Source organism: Pygocentrus nattereri, unplaced genomic scaffold (assembly GCF_015220715.1).
Source record: "Pygocentrus nattereri isolate fPygNat1 unplaced genomic scaffold, fPygNat1.pri scaffold_136_arrow_ctg1, whole genome shotgun sequence".
Lineage (NCBI taxonomy): Eukaryota > Metazoa > Chordata > Actinopteri > Characiformes > Serrasalmidae > Pygocentrus > Pygocentrus nattereri.
Window position 1 is genome coordinate 1 of NW_023618298.1, and position 11,821 is coordinate 11,821.

Consider the following 11,821-nt stretch of genomic DNA (forward strand, 5'->3'; position numbering starts at 1 on the left):
TGGAGTCAGACGCGCTACCGTTGCGCCACGAGGCCGTCATAGCTTTTTGTTGCTGCTCATCATGTATGGCTACATTTTTTAAACATTGTTGTTCTCTGAGGAAAGTGGACTTATCTCAGTCTATTTGCCTTGACCTCACTGAAAGCACAAGTGTTCAGGCTCCAGTCCTGTCAGGCCTTGGTACTGCAGAATTTATCACTGGAACTCATTAAACCCTTAAGCACACTTGATTGAATTCAAGGTTGAATTAGTAAAGCCTTAGTGAGTTGAAACGAAGTCTTCCGCGGCGTTCAGGGGAGGGTTCTCATAGACTGGTGACTTTCTTGCCTTGTGACATTACTCTACCAGCACCTCTTTATATCTAGAGAAACCTAAGGGAGGCTGCCTTACTGAGTGTACAAGAAGGACCTGGATGAATGAAAAACAATCGTTGCGGCTCGCGAAAATTTAGGTGTGGTACTACGCCAATCCCTTAGTTTTGAAGGGAAGCTTAGGGGCTGACACTTTGTATGTAAACTGACAAAGTTTTTTTTTCAACCACGCAATTATGAAAGACAAGCTCGCCAAAAAGTACAAGTAGTATGCGTTTCCAAGAACAAGTAAAATGAGATGTAAGCATGTTGCCAAAGCCACCATGTCCTCATGAATATTCTGAACCACCGATGCCCTTTGACCTGGACAGTCCTCGGGCGGCGATCAAAACTTCTTCGACAGAGCCCGGATAGCTCAGTCGGTAGAGCATCAGACTTTTAATCTGAGGGTCCAGGGTTCAAGTCCCTGTTCGGGCGAGCAAGCAAGTTGTTTGTTACCATAACAAATGTTGCTTGTGACCATTGCCTTCTGACAAGAAGTTGGGCATTTGGATGCAGAAGCCTTTTCACCCAAACGACACGATTGGTCCGCACTTGTGAACACGATGACTAGTAGACTAGTCAGGAAAAGACTTTAAAAGCATGACAAAGATGAGCACGCTACTTTTCCAAGTCTGCCGTGGTTTCCATCGGCCGAGCTGGCAAGCCATGTGGTGTGTATAGATGAAGGTAAATATACCAATGACACTTCAAAATCTTTATCATATTGTGCATTGATGACTGAAGCATCAAAAATCCTAGAGTGAATAGGCAGGCCCTATCAGAGTGAAACAAACTTAAGTTGGTGCTTCTTTTTCTCACTGAGCAATAAGTAGTACAGGGAGGGTGCAGCATGTTTTGAAGTCACCAGTCATGAATAGGGCTTAATAGTCATGAGTCATACCACAAAGAAACGCTTGACCCCGACGTGATTTGAACACGCAACCTTCTGATCTGGAGTCAGACGCGCTACCGTTGCGCCACGAGGTCGTCATAACTTATTGTTGCTGCTCATCATGTATGGCTACATTTTTTAAACATTGTTGTTCTCTGGGGAAAAGTGGACTTATCTCAGTCTATTTGCCTTGACCTCACTGAAAGCACAAGTGTTCAGGCTCCAGTCCTGTCAGGCCTTGGTACTGCAGAATTTATCACTGGAACTCATTAAACCCTTAAGCACACTTGATTGAATTCAAGGTTGAATTAGTAAAGCCTTAGTGAGTTGAAACGAAAGTCTTCCGCGGCGTTCAGGGGAGGGTTCTCATAGACTGGTGACTTTCTTGCCTTGTGACATTACTCTACCAGCACCTCTTTATATCTAGAGAAACCTAAGGGAGGCTGCCTTACTGAGTGTACAAGAAGGACCTGGATGAATGAAAAACAATCGTTGCGGCTCGCGAAAATTTAGGTGTGGTACTACACCAATCCCTTAGTTTTGAAGGGAAGCTTAGGGGCTGACACTTTGTATGTAAACTGACAAAGTTTTTTTTTCAACCACGCAATTATGAAAGACAAGCTCGCCAAAAAGTACAAGTAGTATGCGTTTCCAAGAACAAGTTAAATGAGATGTAAGCATGTTGCCAAAGCCACCATGTCCTCATGAATATTCTGAACCACCGATGCCCTTTGACCTGGACAGTCCTCGGGCGGCGATCAAAACTTCTTCGACAGAGCCCGGATAGCTCAGTCGGTAGAGCATCAGACTTTTAATCTGAGGGTCCAGGGTTCAAGTCCCTGTTCGGGCGAGCAAGCAAGTTGTTTGTTACCATAACAAATGTTGCTTGTGACCATTGCCTTCTGACAAGAAGCTGGGCATTTGGATGCAGAAGCCTTTTCACCCAAACGACACGATTGGTCCGCACTTGTGAACACGATGACTAGTAGACTAGTCAGGAAAAGACTTTAAAAGCATGACAAAGATGAGCACGCTACTTTTCCAAGTCTGCCGTGGTTTCCATAGGCCGAGCTGGCAAGCCATGTGGTGTGTATAGATGAAGGTAAATATACCAATGACACTTCAAAATCTTTATCATATTGTGCATTGATGACTGAAGCATCAAAAATCCTAGAGTGAATAGGCAGGCCCTATCAGAGTGAAACAAACTTAAGTTGGTGCTTCTTTTTCTCACTGAGCAATAAGTAGTACAGGGAGGGTGCAGCATGTTTTGAAGTCACCAGTCATGAATAGGGCTTAATAGTCATGAGTCATACCACAAAGAAACGCTTGACCCCGACGTGATTTGAACACGCAACCTTCTGATCTGGAGTCAGACGCGCTACCGTTGCGCCACGAGGCCGTCATAGCTTTTTGTTGCTGCTCATCATGTATGGCTACATTTTTTAAACATTGTTGTTCTCTGGGGAAAAGTGGACTTATCTCAGTCTATTTGCCTTGACCTCACTGAAAGCACAAGTGTTCAGGCTCCAGTCCTGTCAGGCCTTGGTACTGCAGAATTTATCACTGGAACTCATTAAACCCTTAAGCACACTTGATTGAATTCAAGGTTGAATTAGTAAAGCCTTAGTGAGTTGAAACGAGAGTCTTCCGCGGCGTTCAGGGGAGGGTTCTCATAGACTGGTGACTTTCTTGCCTTGTGACATTACTCTACCAGCACCTCTTTATATCTAGAGAAACCTAAGGGAGGCTGCCTTACTGAGTGTACAAGAAGGACCTGGATGAATGAAAAACAATCGTTGCGGCTCGCGAAAATTTAGGTGTGGTACTACGCCAATCCCTTAGTTTTGAAGGGAAGCTTAGGGGCTGACACTTTGTATGTAAACTGACAAAGTTTTTTTTTCAACCACGCAATTATGAAAGACAAGCTCGCCAAAAAGTACAAGTAGTATGCGTTTCCAAGAACAAGTAAAATGAGATGTAAGCATGTTGCCAAAGCCACCATGTCCTCATGAATATTCTGAACCACCGATGCCCTTTGACCTGGACAGTCCTCGGGCGGCGATCAAAACTTCTTCGACAGAGCCCGGATAGCTCAGTCGGTAGAGCATCAGACTTTTAATCTGAGGGTCCAGGGTTCAAGTCCCTGTTCGGGCGAGCAAGCAAGTTGTTTGTTACCATAACAAATGTTGCTTGTGACCATTGCCTTCTGACAAGAAGCTGGGCATTTGGATGCAGAAGCCTTTTCACCCAAACGACACGATTGGTCCGCACTTGTGAACACGATGACTAGTAGACTAGTCAGGAAAAGACTTTAAAAGCATGACAAAGATGAGCACGCTACTTTTCCAAGTCTGCCGTGGTTTCCATAGGCCGAGCTGGCAAGCCATGTGGTGTGTATAGATGAAGGTAAATATACCAATGACACTTCAAAATCTTTATCATATTGTGCATTGATGACTGAAGCATCAAAAATCCTAGAGTGAATAGGCAGGCCCTATCAGAGTGAAACAAACTTAAGTTGGTGCTTCTTTTTCTCACTGAGCAATAAGTAGTACAGGGAGGGTGCAGCATGTTTTGAAGTCACCAGTCATGAATAGGGCTTAATAGTCATGAGTCATACCACAAAGAAACGCTTGACCCCGACGTGATTTGAACACGCAACCTTCTGATCTGGAGTCAGACGCGCTACCGTTGCGCCACGAGGCCGTCATAGCTTTTTGTTGCTGCTCATCATGTATGGCTACATTTTTTAAACATTGTTGTTCTCTGGGGAAAAGTGGACTTATCTCAGTCTATTTGCCTTGACCTCACTGAAAGCACAAGTGTTCAGGCTCCAGTCCTGTCAGGCCTTGGTACTGCAGAATTTATCACTGGAACTCATTAAACCCTTAAGCACACTTGATTGAATTCAAGGTTGAATTAGTAAAGCCTTAGTGAGTTGAAACGAAAGTCTTCCGCGGCGTTCAGGGGAGGGTTCTCATAGACTGGTGACTTTCTTGCCTTGTGACATTACTCTACCAGCACCTCTTTATATCTAGAGAAACCTAAGGGAGGCTGCCTTACTGAGTGTACAAGAAGGACCTGGATGAATGAAAAACAATCGTTGCGGCTCGCGAAAATTTAGGTGTGGTACTACGCCAATCCCTTAGTTTTGAAGGGAAGCTTAGGGGCTGACACTTTGTATGTAAACTGACAAAGTTTTTTTTTCAACCACGCAATTATGAAAGACAAGCTCGCCAAAAAGTACAAGTAGTATGCGTTTCCAAGAACAAGTTAAATGAGATGTAAGCATGTTGCCAAAGCCACCATGTCCTCATGAATATTCTGAACCACCGATGCCCTTTGACCTGGACAGTCCTCGGGCGGCGATCAAAACTTCTTCGACAGAGCCCGGATAGCTCACTCGGTAGAGCATCAGACTTTTAATCTGAGGGTCCAGGGTTCAAGTCCCTGTTCGGGTGAGCAAGCAAGTTGTTTGTTACCATAACAAATGTTGCTTGTGACCATTGCCTTCTGACAAGAAGTTGGGCATTTGGATGCAGAAGCCTTTTCACCCAAACGACACGATTGGTCCGCACTTGTGAACACGATGACTAGTAGAGTAGTCAGGAAAAGACTTTAAAAGCATGACAAAGATGAGCACGCTACTTTTCCAAGTCTGCCGTGGTTTCCATAGGCCGAGCTGGCAAGCCATGTGGTGTGTATAGATGAAGGTAAATATACCAATGACACTTCAAAATCTTTATCATATTGTGCATTGATGACTGAAGCATCAAAAATCCTAGAGTGAATAGGCAGGCCCTATCAGAGTGAAACAAACTTAAGTTGGTGCTTCTTTTTCTCACTGAGCAATAAGTAGTACAGGGAGGGTGCAGCATGTTTTGAAGTCACCAGTCATGAATAGGGCTTAATAGTCATGAGTCATACCACAAAGAAACGCTTGACCCCGACGTGATTTGAACACGCATCCTTCTGATCTGGAGTCAGACGCGCTACCGTTGCGCCACGAGGCCGTCATAGCTTTTTGTTGCTGCTCATCATGTATGGCTACATTTTTTAAACATTGTTGTTCTCTGGGGAAAAGTGGACTTATCTCAGTCTATTTGCCTTGACCTCACTGAAAGCACAAGTGTTCAGGCTCCAGTCCTGTCAGGCCTTGGTACTGCAGAATTTATCACTGGAACTCATTAAACCCTTAAGCACACTTGATTGAATTCAAGGTTGAATTAGTAAAGCCTTAGTGAGTTGAAACGAGAGTCTTCCGCGGCGTTCAGGGGAGGGTTCTCATAGACTGGTGACTTTCTTGCCTTGTGACATTACTCTACCAGCACCTCTTTATATCTAGAGAAACCTAAGGGAGGCTGCCTTACTGAGTGTACAAGAAGGACCTGGATGAATGAAAAACAATCGTTGCGGCTCGCGAAAATTTAGGTGTGGTACTACAGCCAATCCCTTAGTTTTGAAGGGAAGCTTAGGGGCTGACACTTTGTATGTAAACTGACAAAGTTTTTTTTTCAACCACGCAATTATGAAAGACAAGCTCGCCAAAAAGTACAAGTAGTATGCGTTTCCAAGAACAAGTTAAATGAGATGTAAGCATGTTGCCAAAGCCACCATGTCCTCATGAATATTCTGAACCACCGATGCCCTTTGACCTGGACAGTCCTCGGGCGGCGATCAAAACTTCTTCGACAGAGCCCGGATAGCTCAGTCGGTAGAGCATCAGACTTTTAATCTGAGGGTCCAGGGTTCAAGTCCCTGTTCGGGCGAGCAAGCAAGTTGTTTGTTACCATAACAAATGTTGCTTGTGACCATTGCCTTCTGACAAGAAGCTGGGCATTTGGATGCAGAAGCCTTTTCACCCAAACGACACGATTGGTCCGCACTTGTGAACACGATGACTAGTAGACTAGTCAGGAAAAGACTTTAAAAGCATGACAAAGATGAGCACGCTACTTTTCCAAGTCTGCCGTGGTTTCCATAGGCCGAGCTGGCAAGCCATGTGGTGTGTATAGATGAAGGTAAATATACCAATGACACTTCAAAATCTTTATCATATTGTGCATTGATGACTGAAGCATCAAAAATCCTAGAGTGAATAGGCAGGCCCTATCAGAGTGAAACAAACTTAAGTTGGTGCTTCTTTTTCTCACTGAGCAATAAGTAGTACAGGGAGGGTGCAGCATGTTTTGAAGTCACCAGTCATGAATAGGGCTTAATAGTCATGAGTCATACCACAAAGAAACACTTGACCCCGACGTGATTTGAACACGCAACCTTCTGATCTGGAGTCAGACGCGCTACCGTTGCGCCACGAGGCCGTCATAGCTTTTTGTTGCTGCTCATCATGTATGGCTACATTTTTTAAACATTGTTGTTCTCTGGGGAAAAGTGGACTTATCTCAGTCTATTTGCCTTGACCTCACTGAAAGCACAAGTGTTCAGGCTCCAGTCCTGTCAGGCCTTGGTACTGCAGAATTTATCACTGGAACTCATTAAACCCTTAAGCACACTTGATTGAATTCAAGGTTGAATTAGTAAAGCCTTAGTGAGTTGAAACGAGAGTCTTCCGCGGCGTTCAGGGGAGGGTTCTCATAGACTGGTGACTTTCTTGCCTTGTGACATTACTCTACCAGCACCTCTTTATATCTAGAGAAACCTAAGGGAGGCTGCCTTACTGAGTGTACAAGAAGGACCTGGATGAATGAAAAACAATCGTTGCGGCTCGCGAAAATTTAGGTGTGGTACTACACCAATCCCTTAGTTTTGAAGGGAAGCTTAGGGGCTGACACTTTGTATGTAAACTGACAAAGTTTTTTTTTCAACCACGCAATTATGAAAGACAAGCTCGCCAAAAAGTACAAGTAGTATGCGTTTCCAAGAACAAGTAAATGAGATGTAAGCATGTTGCCAAAGCCACCATGTCCTCATGAATATTCTGAACCACCGATGCCCTTTGACCTGGACAGTCCTCGGGCGGCGATCAAAACTTCTTCGACAGAGCCCGGATAGCTCAGTCGGTAGAGCATCAGACTTTTAATCTGAGGGTCCAGGGTTCAAGTCCCTGTTCGGGCGAGCAAGCAAGTTGTTTGTTACCATAACAAATGTTGCTTGTGACCATTGCCTTCTGACAAGAAGCTGGGCATTTGGATGCAGAAGCCTTTTCACCCAAACGACACGATTGGTCCGCACTTGTGAACACGATGACTAGTAGACTAGTCAGGAAAAGACTTTAAAAGCATGACAAAGATGAGCACGCTACTTTTCCAAGTCTGCCGTGGTTTCCATAGGCCGAGCTGGCAAGCCATGTGGTGTGTATAGATGAAGGTAAATATACCAATGACACTTCAAAATCTTTATCATATTGTGCATTGATGACTGAAGCATCAAAAATCCTAGAGTGAATAGGCAGGCCCTATCAGAGTGAAACAAACTTAAGTTGGTGCTTCTTTTTCTCACTGAGCAATAAGTAGTACAGGGAGGGTGCAGCATGTTTTGAAGTCACCAGTCATGAATAGGGCTTAATAGTCATGAGTCATACCACAAAGAAACGCTTGACCCCGACGTGATTTGAACACGCAACCTTCTGATCTGGAGTCAGACGCGCTACCGTTGCGCCACGAGGTCGTCATAACTTTTTGTTGCTGCTCATCATGTATGGCTACATTTTTTAAACATTGTTGTTCTCTGGGGAAAAGTGGACTTATCTCAGTCTATTTGCCTTGACCTCACTGAAAGCACAAGTGTTCAGGCTCCAGTCCTGTCAGGCCTTGGTACTGCAGAATTTATCACTGGAACTCATTAAACCCTTAAGCACACTTGATTGAATTCAAGGTTGAATTAGTAAAGCCTTAGTGAGTTGAAACGAAAGTCTTCCACGGCGTTCAGGGGAGGGTTCTCATAGACTGGTGACTTTCTTGCCTTGTGACATTACTCTACCAGCACCTCTTTATATCTAGAGAAACCTAAGGGAGGCTGCCTTACTGAGTGTACAAGAAGGACCTGGATGAATGAAAAACAATCGTTGCGGCTCGCGAAAATTTAGGTGTGGTACTACACCAATCCCTTAGTTTTGAAGGGAAGCTTAGGGGCTGACACTTTGTATGTAAACTGACAAAGTTTTTTTTTCAACCACGCAATTATGAAAGACAAGCTCGCCAAAAAGTACAAGTAGTATGCGTTTCCAAGAACAAGTAAATGAGATGTAAGCATGTTGCCAAAGCCACCATGTCCTCATGAATATTCTGAACCACCGATGCCCTTTGACCTGGACAGTCCTCGGGCGGCGATCAAAACTTCTTCGACAGAGCCCGGATAGCTCAGTCGGTAGAGCATCAGACTTTTAATCTGAGGGTCCAGGGTTCAAGTCCCTGTTCGGGCGAGCAAGCAAGTTGTTTGTTACCATAACAAATGTTGCTTGTGACCATTGCCTTCTGACAAGAAGCTGGGCATTTGGATGCAGAAGCCTTTTCACCCAAACGACACGATTGGTCCGCACTTGTGAACACGATGACTAGTAGACTAGTCAGGAAAAGACTTTAAAAGCATGACAAAGATGAGCACGCTACTTTTCCAAGTCTGCCGTGGTTTCCATAGGCCGAGCTGGCAAGCCATGTGGTGTGTATAGATGAAGGTAAATATACCAATGACACTTCAAAATCTTTATCATATTGTGCATTGATGACTGAAGCATCAAAAATCCTAGAGTGAATAGGCAGGCCCTATCAGAGTGAAACAAACTTAAGTTGGTGCTTCTTTTTCTCACTGAGCAATAAGTAGTACAGGGAGGGTGCAGCATGTTTTGAAGTCACCAGTCATGAATAGGGCTTAATAGTCATGAGTCATACCACAAAGAAACACTTGACCCCGACGTGATTTGGACACGCAACCTTCTGATCTGGAGTCAGACGCGCTACCGTTGCGCCACGAGGTCGTCATAAGCTTTTTGTTGCTGCTCATCATGTATGGCTACATTTTTTAAACATTGTTGTTCTCTGGGGAAAAGTGGACTTATCTCAGTCTATTTGCCTTGACCTCACTGAAAGCACAAGTGTTCAGGCTCCAGTCCTGTCAGGCCTTGGTACTGCAGAATTTATCACTGGAACTCATTAAACCCTTAAGCACACTTGATTGAATTCAAGGTTGAATTAGTAAAGCCTTAGTGAGTTGAAACGAAAGTCTTCCGCGGCGTTCAGGGGAGGGTTCTCATAGACTGGTGACTTTCTTGCCTTGTGACATTACTCTACCAGCACCTCTTTATATCTAGAGAAACCTAAGGGAGGCTGCCTTACTGAGTGTACAAGAAGGACCTGGATGAATGAAAAACAATCGTTGCGGCTCGCGAAAATTTAGGTGTGGTACTACACCAATCCCTTAGTTTTGAAGGGAAGCTTAGGGGCTGACACTTTGTATGTAAACTGACAAAGTTTTTTTTTCAACCACGCAATTATGAAAGACAAGCTCGCCAAAAAGTACAAATAGTATGCGTTTCCAAGAACAAGTTAAATGAGATGTAAGCATGTTGCCAAAGCCACCATGTCCTCATGAATATTCTGAACCACCGATGCCCTTTGACCTGGACAGTCCTCGGGCGGCGATCAAAACTTCTTCGACAGAGCCCGGATAGCTCAGTCGGTAGAGCATCAGACTTTTAATCTGAGGGTCCAGGGTTCAAGTCCCTGTTCGGGCGAGCAAGCAAGTTGTTTGTTACCATAACAAATGTTGCTTGTGACCATTGCCTTCTGACAAGAAGTTGGGCATTTGGATGCAGAAGCCTTTTCACCCAAACGACACGATTGGTCCGCACTTGTGAACACGATGACTAGTAGACTAGTCAGGAAAAGACTTTAAAAGCATGACAAAGATGAGCACGCTACTTTTCCAAGTCTGCCGTGGTTTCCATCGGCCGAGCTGGCAAGCCATGTGGTGTGTATAGATGAAGGTAAATATACCAATGACACTTCAAAATCTTTATCATATTGTGCATTGATGACTGAAGCATCAAAAATCCTAGAGTGAATAGGCAGGCCCTATCAGAGTGAAACAAACTTAAGTTGGTGCTTCTTTTTCTCACTGAGCAATAAGTAGTACAGGGAGGGTGCAGCATGTTTTGAAGTCACCAGTCATGAATAGGGCTTAATAGTCATGAGTCATACCACAAAGAAACGCTTGACCCCGACGTGATTTGAACACGCAACCTTCTGATCTGGAGTCAGACGCGCTACCGTTGCGCCACGAGGTCGTCATAACTTTTTGTTGCTGCTCATCATGTATGGCTACATTTTTTAAACATTGTTGTTCTCTGGGGAAAAGTGGACTTATCTCAGTCTATTTGCCTTGACCTCACTGAAAGCACAAGTGTTCAGGCTCCAGTCCTGTCAGGCCTTGGTACTGCAGAATTTATCACTGGAACTCATTAAACCCTTAAGCACACTTGATTGAATTCAAGGTTGAATTAGTAAAGCCTTAGTGAGTTGAAACGAAAGTCTTCCGCGGCGTTCAGGGGAGGGTTCTCATAGACTGGTGACTTTCTTGCCTTGTGACATTACTCTACCAGCACCTCTTTATATGTAGAGAAACCTAAGGGAGGCTGCCTTACTGAGTGTACAAGAAGGACCTGGATGAATGAAAAACAATCGTTGCGGCTCGCGAAAATTTAGGTGTGGTACTACGCCAATCCCTTAGTTTTGAAGGGAAGCTTAGGGGCTGACACTTTGTATGTAAACTGACAAAGTTTTTTTTTCAACCACGCAATTATGAAAGACAAGCTCGCCAAAAAGTACAAATAGTATGCGTTTCCAAGAACAAGTTAAATGAGATGTAAGCATGTTGCCAAAGCCACCATGTCCTCATGAATATTCTGAACCACCGATGCCCTTTGACCTGGACAGTCCTCGGGCGGCGATCAAAACTTCTTCGACAGAGCCCGGATAGCTCAGTCGGTAGAGCATCAGACTTTTAATCTGAGGGTCCAGGGTTCAAGTCCCTGTTTGGGCGAACAAGCAAGTTGTTTGTTACCATAACAAATGTTGCTTGTGACCATTGCCTTCTGACAAGAAGCTGGGCATTTGGATGCAGAAGCCTTTTCACCCAAACGACACGATTGGTCCGCACTTGTGAACACGATGACTAGTAGACTAGTCAGGAAAAGACTTTAAAAGCATGACAAAGATGAGCACGCTACTTTTCCAAGTCTGCCGTGGTTTCCATAGGCCGAGCTGGCAAGCCATGTGGTGTGTATAGATGAAGGTAAATATACCAATGACACTTCAAAATCTTTATCATATTGTGCATTGATGACTGAAGCATCAAAAATCCTAGAGTGAATAGGCAGGCCCTATCAGAGTGAAACAAACTTAAGTTGGTGCTTCTTTTTCTCACTGAGCAATAAGTAGTACAGGGAGGGTGCAGCATGTTTTGAAGTCACCAGTCATGAATAGGGCTTAATAGTCATGAGTCATACCACAAAGAAACGCTTGACCCCGACGTGATTTGAACACGCAACCTTCTGATCTGGAGTCAGACGCGCTACCGTTGCGCCACGAGGTCGTCATAGCTTTTTGTTGCTGCTCAT

General features: G+C 44.4%; 18 non-coding genes across 18 annotated transcripts; 9 read left to right on the top strand and 9 right to left on the bottom strand.

Annotated features, from left to right (window-relative positions):
- The first annotated feature begins 715 nt into the window (after positions 1-715).
- trnak-uuu lies at positions 716-788 on the top strand. Its single transcript has one exon. It is a non-coding gene; the product is annotated as a tRNA-Lys (tRNA).
- Positions 789-1,268: 480 nt separating this feature from the next.
- trnaw-cca lies at positions 1,269-1,340 on the bottom strand. Its single transcript has one exon. It is a non-coding gene; the product is annotated as a tRNA-Trp (tRNA).
- Positions 1,341-2,022: 682 nt separating this feature from the next.
- trnak-uuu lies at positions 2,023-2,095 on the top strand. Its single transcript has one exon. It is a non-coding gene; the product is annotated as a tRNA-Lys (tRNA).
- Positions 2,096-2,575: 480 nt separating this feature from the next.
- On the bottom strand, positions 2,576-2,647 carry trnaw-cca. The gene has a single exon. It is a non-coding gene; the product is annotated as a tRNA-Trp (tRNA).
- Positions 2,648-3,329: 682 nt separating this feature from the next.
- On the top strand, positions 3,330-3,402 carry trnak-uuu. The gene has a single exon. It is a non-coding gene; the product is annotated as a tRNA-Lys (tRNA).
- Positions 3,403-3,882: 480 nt separating this feature from the next.
- trnaw-cca lies at positions 3,883-3,954 on the bottom strand. The gene has a single exon. It is a non-coding gene; the product is annotated as a tRNA-Trp (tRNA).
- Positions 3,955-4,636: 682 nt separating this feature from the next.
- trnak-uuu lies at positions 4,637-4,709 on the top strand. Its single transcript has one exon. It is a non-coding gene; the product is annotated as a tRNA-Lys (tRNA).
- Positions 4,710-5,189: 480 nt separating this feature from the next.
- On the bottom strand, positions 5,190-5,261 carry trnaw-cca. Its single transcript has one exon. It is a non-coding gene; the product is annotated as a tRNA-Trp (tRNA).
- Positions 5,262-5,944: 683 nt separating this feature from the next.
- On the top strand, positions 5,945-6,017 carry trnak-uuu. The gene has a single exon. It is a non-coding gene; the product is annotated as a tRNA-Lys (tRNA).
- Positions 6,018-6,497: 480 nt separating this feature from the next.
- trnaw-cca lies at positions 6,498-6,569 on the bottom strand. The gene has a single exon. It is a non-coding gene; the product is annotated as a tRNA-Trp (tRNA).
- Positions 6,570-7,250: 681 nt separating this feature from the next.
- trnak-uuu lies at positions 7,251-7,323 on the top strand. The gene has a single exon. It is a non-coding gene; the product is annotated as a tRNA-Lys (tRNA).
- A 480-nt stretch (positions 7,324-7,803) lies between these two features.
- Positions 7,804-7,875, bottom strand: trnaw-cca. Its single transcript has one exon. It is a non-coding gene; the product is annotated as a tRNA-Trp (tRNA).
- A 681-nt stretch (positions 7,876-8,556) lies between these two features.
- trnak-uuu lies at positions 8,557-8,629 on the top strand. Its single transcript has one exon. It is a non-coding gene; the product is annotated as a tRNA-Lys (tRNA).
- A 480-nt stretch (positions 8,630-9,109) lies between these two features.
- trnaw-cca lies at positions 9,110-9,181 on the bottom strand. Its single transcript has one exon. It is a non-coding gene; the product is annotated as a tRNA-Trp (tRNA).
- A 683-nt stretch (positions 9,182-9,864) lies between these two features.
- On the top strand, positions 9,865-9,937 carry trnak-uuu. The gene has a single exon. It is a non-coding gene; the product is annotated as a tRNA-Lys (tRNA).
- A 480-nt stretch (positions 9,938-10,417) lies between these two features.
- On the bottom strand, positions 10,418-10,489 carry trnaw-cca. Its single transcript has one exon. It is a non-coding gene; the product is annotated as a tRNA-Trp (tRNA).
- A 682-nt stretch (positions 10,490-11,171) lies between these two features.
- trnak-uuu lies at positions 11,172-11,244 on the top strand. The gene has a single exon. It is a non-coding gene; the product is annotated as a tRNA-Lys (tRNA).
- Positions 11,245-11,724: 480 nt separating this feature from the next.
- On the bottom strand, positions 11,725-11,796 carry trnaw-cca. The gene has a single exon. It is a non-coding gene; the product is annotated as a tRNA-Trp (tRNA).
- Positions 11,797-11,821: the final 25 nt, after the last annotated feature.